This window comes from Danio rerio, chromosome 22 (assembly GCF_049306965.1).
Source record: "Danio rerio strain Tuebingen ecotype United States chromosome 22, GRCz12tu, whole genome shotgun sequence".
Taxonomy (NCBI): domain Eukaryota; kingdom Metazoa; phylum Chordata; class Actinopteri; order Cypriniformes; family Danionidae; genus Danio; species Danio rerio.
The window spans coordinates 6285001-6290000 of NC_133197.1; the positions used below are offsets into that span (position 1 = coordinate 6285001).

Consider the following 5000-nt stretch of genomic DNA (forward strand, 5'->3'; position numbering starts at 1 on the left):
GACCATGTAGACCAAAAGCTATGGAATTCATGTTGATAGACACAACTGTTGTCATTTAGCAAATGCGCAAACTTGATGTAATGCTGCTAGATGACATTACAGGCTGAATCACTGCAATGGTTTGAAGTATTGAAACCAAATCTAATGTGTGTGATCTAGACCTGACATTGACCAAGCTATCATAGTTTGAGCCACCTACTGGGTAAAATTGACAAACAATTAATAGAAATCATACAAATTTTATCAAATGACTTTTGAATGGTTTTTATTGTCATGAGACTGGTCTTGCAAATTCATTGGATTATACAGAGGACTAGGGTTGGGTACCGAAACCCGGCGCCATTATAGCACCGGTACCTTGGTAACCGGTATGTACCGGAATTAAATCACTGTATGAATTTCGGTGCCTAATTCCGATGCTGCGGCAAAACATGCAGCATCAAAGGGGTGCAAGAAAAAAGGCACACATAGGCGTTGTGTCACAGCATCACTAAACATTTATTTCTAAACAACTTTGAGGAATACGGACAGCGTTATCAGGCATTTGTTATTGTCGCTAGGGAACAGACGCACGCAACACGCAGTACAGCGCATTCAGCCTGGTTTTCGGTGAGCGAAGGCAAAGCGACGCTCTTCAGATCACGGCACGTGATCACGTTCATCCAATTTGCTTAAACTAAGCATTCTAATGCGTATTTACAAGCAAGGATTCTGACACAGCAACTGTCTTTACAAAAGTTGCGTGTAAGGGGGAAACATGTCAAACTTAATGACGTTTGAGGGCTCAAAGACAGAGCCTCTCGCGTGCTTTAGGTGTCGCTCCCTCTGTTTTGGCTCTCTGTGACGGTGCTGCGCGCATCAGTTTCCCGCATTCGTCATGTTCAGTCATGTTCATCATATGAAACCAATGACTGTAAAAAATATGGACGACGCGACAGCCCTTTTTCCCATTGAACGCCTTGAGGGCAAAACGCCTGCTTGACGGGCACAAACTGTCGCAAAAGACTGCTGAAATTGGAGCCAGACATGCGCAGAAGGATTGTCTGATGGAGCCAGAGGAGGAGCCGCGATAATGAGCGGAGTCGAGCTTCCGATCAAACGCTTTATGTAAAATCAACTACGCCCCCCGAACTTCTCAGCATGCGTTTGCTGTCATATCAACACAAATGGATGTAATAACGTTAACAAATATGAGGGTTTTATATATTCAATCGCGCCAGCTCCAGGCCGCAGCGCATAACTTACTCGCGGCGTCGCGGGCTGATTCCGGCTCGCATGCGGCAGCGCCTGCTCGCTCGGCCGCCGCATCTGGCTCGATTGACTCGGGCTGGAATTGGATAGTGAGTCCAGGCATCCGGAGTAGGTCCAGCAGAGGTAACATTAGTCGGTCTGAGCTCTAAGAGATAAGTCTCCGGCAGGCGAGAATCTAGCCGGAACTGTGTTTTGCTATCTGGGTGGCTAGGCGTGTATCAGCAAACTAATAAAGCCCGAAAAAAGCCCTGAACTTAGCGAATAAACAGTGTTCCACCAGGATCATGTATGTCAGAAACTATAGTTTACTGCTGAACTCATTTTGTCATGGTAAAATAACACAGAAATCGAATAATAACATTTCAGTCTACTTCAGTCTCCTGCCGAAGCTCAGACGCCGCGCTTTGAGAAACTGTCAATCACAGCTGTCAATCACGATGACACGCCCAGCATTAAATTACTGCTAAAAACAAACTGTTTACAAAAATGAAGATCTGCACCTATTTCAGCACAATAACCAGTGCCTTAATCGACCAGAACTATCTTTCGGGAAATTTTATTGCAAGTGTAATATTTTTTTTTTTTTGGGCTCAAGTCTCCTTCATTAACACGGAGGAGGCGGGCTTTATGACTTGTACTGCAGCCAGCCCCCAGGGGGCGATCTAACGGCCGAGACCCTCACTCAAACGTAGGCTTGCGGCACACTTGTATGAAACACTATCAAAATGTCCACTGTTGATGAAATTAGACTTTAATTTCAATAGCGATTTTAACACTGTTAATATCCTCGGCTATGCAGAGACGATTATTAATCAGAAATCTAGTGTACATAGTTTTACGTTAGGAAATGCAGTCTTGAATTAACAAACAGTCGGCAAGTAGCAAAGAACAGATGCAAGTTAAGACATTGATCAAATGTAGTTTCCAGTCACGCTCATGTAAGTCATATTTAACTAATTTAGTTTTGCCTTCCTTCATTTTTGATTTCCATCTTCAACACATGAATTATTTACAACACATTTTTAAATATAGTAGTTTAACCAACTCGTTTCTAAAATCTACTTTTTATCTTCCCCATGCTGACAGTCAAAGCAGAACATTTTACTAGTTATTTTGCAAAACAGTTGTATTCAGACAAAGTCCCTTTAAGTATTTTATAGTTTTTTTATTCAGATTAAAGTGTAATTTAGAGTTAATCAGTCACCTACGAAAGTTAAAATAATTAGTCAAATGATTTTGTAACTGATTTGTTGTGTAAATCAAAAATATACAGTAAATATTTCTTAAGGAGGCTAATAATACTGACCTTATTTTTATTTAAATTAAAAACAGCTTTTATTCACGAAATAAACAATAAGAAATAGAACTTATTATAACTCCAGAATAGTTATTTTTTTTAGGAAACACTGTGAACATTATCAGAAACATTATTGTAAATGAACTTCAACTGTAGGCCTGTCTATTAAAGTTTACAGGAGCAACAATGTGCCTTGATGTACTTGAATGTTAGAAATGTGTTCTCCTACACCAGTATAACGTTACTTGTCAAAAAATGAATAAGGAAGATTATTTTGAGTTTAAGTTATTTAATTATCTTGTTTATGAAGACTGCAGAGTGATGCATGAAAACAAATGACTTACAATAATGTTTTAAGTGTTTTGTGATGTATATGTTAAAATGTGCTCCTAAAAGTGCGTGGCCCCTGTCCGCCCCCCACGGGTTAATAGTAAGCTAATGTAATTTCATAATGCAAATCTTAAATTCATGCTAACAAATGATCAAAGGAAATGTATTAATGTAATACAATATGAATTGATGTTTACTAGGGATGTAACGGTATCAGAATTTCACGGTACGGTAATACCTTGGTATGAATGTCACAGTACGGTATTTACTGAATCATTTACAGGAAAAAACAAAACTTATGAAAATACTCCAAAAAAGTGCCAAAAGTGTCAATGACATACAAATTATTCATCTATCTGTAAGCTTTGAAACAGGAACTTCAATTTTAATAACAAAAAAATATTAAACCATGTAAAAAAAATTAAGTTTCAATTTAGTAGTGTTGAAAACTCATCACATTCAACATTTAATCACTCACTCACTTAGATAGAGATGGGTTTAAAGGAAAATTATCATATAAATATAATCTGGTAAAAGCTGGTATCTCTGGGCATTTACAATGTCCCCTGCAACAGAAAAAAGCCCCTCTCATTTGGGACTGAGGTTTCTGGGACAGAGAGATATGACTTGGCCCAGGTTGTTAGCAATGGGGAACGTTGTGCATTGTCTTTCCCCCACTTGAGAGGACAAACCATGAGTGAGATAGAGGTCTCATGTCTGCATCAATCTGAACAGTGTGCTGTGTTTCTGCAGTCCCCATGACTGATTAGTCGTATTCCCCAACTTGCAGGCACGTGCGCACACACAGTGCTCAACCTGTGCAGTGCACATGCCCTTTTTAGTCTTGGATAGAAAGTTCCCTTCCAAAATGATTAAAAGTGCCCCCGCGACGCGACATACCCTCCGTCCCCGCTATTCAGTACGCGCGCGACAACACAGCTGATAAGAACTCGCGCGACAACACCGCTATTCAGAACGCGCGCGACAACACGGCTGATAAGAACTTGCGCGACAACACCGCTATTCAGTACGCGCGCCGCGACAACACCCGCTTTAGGGTTTTCCAGCTCTTTTTAATCCCCGCTTCTAGCAGCACACTCCATTTCCGCATTACTGGATCTGTAGCGACAACAGACCGCAAGGGATTATGGCCAAGCCTGGGCTGGTGGGAATTGTAGTTTCCGGTACCTCCCGATCGCTTCATTCGCCTGAGCAAATTTTCTCAGAAGACCTATAGTTTTACCGAGTCATGCGACTTCGATAATATCGAAAAAAATTTATATTGCGGTATGACGGTATTTACAATACCGTTACATCCCTAATGTTTACATTAAACTGTTATTATATTGTTCTATTAAAATGATTTTTTAAAAATATTTTGTCAAATAAAATATTTTTGTGGTCATCCACCATCATTTTGTGGCTAAAAAGTATCAATTCAGGCACCAGTTTGGCACCAGTATCGTTTTAAAAGTATCGATTTAGATTTAGCACTGGTATCGAAAAAAAGCCAAACGATAACCAACCCTACAGAGGACATTAACATAATTTATTCCCTTATTGACACAACCTACTTTCCACCATCTTGAATTAGTTTGAAAATCTGTTGTTTTAAACTCTCCATAGTCGTTAGCCCAATTTCCACCAAATTTGGCTCAAACCATGCTGCCAAAAAGTTTTGGAATTTCCCTGTTGCTCTGTAGCTTGTTGCCGTGCTTGTTTATGATGTGGCCGCTGGGCTGCTTGGCCCTGATAATGGCTGCTTGCAGCTATATTATTATATTTGTGTCAATATTGCTTGTATACAACTCTATTAGTACAATATAAAGGGACCTTGACCTAAAGAAAAAATGTACTTTACATTTTACCTGTAGCTCAAGGTTGCTTTATATCGTACAAATAGATTTTTGTCATAGCATATTCACCATATTTGACACCAAATATGCATAACTAAATCGAAAATATTCAGTCCTGATACAATTAAAGTCAATTTCCCTTTTAAAGATACTAAAGTACTCACCACTTGCAGTCACGTTGAACATCTTATGTATGGTGTGTGTGGTGCTGTTAATGTCTGCTTCATAAAACCCAGAATGACAGATTTCAATGTTCCTGATGGTCA

The 5000-nt window shown here is 39.7% G+C and overlaps 1 non-coding gene across 2 annotated transcripts in view; it reads right to left on the bottom strand.

The window, feature by feature from the left end:
• Positions 1-5000, bottom strand: part of LOC100331974 (uncharacterized) — a 35343-nt gene that overhangs the window by 14518 nt on the left and 15825 nt on the right. For both annotated transcript variants that reach the window (XR_002456454.3, XR_117958.6), the window contains one exon: positions 4899-5000. This exon is cut by the window's right edge and continues 225 nt beyond it. This is a non-coding gene — a transcript (uncharacterized protein). The remainder of the gene's footprint in view (positions 1-4898) is intronic.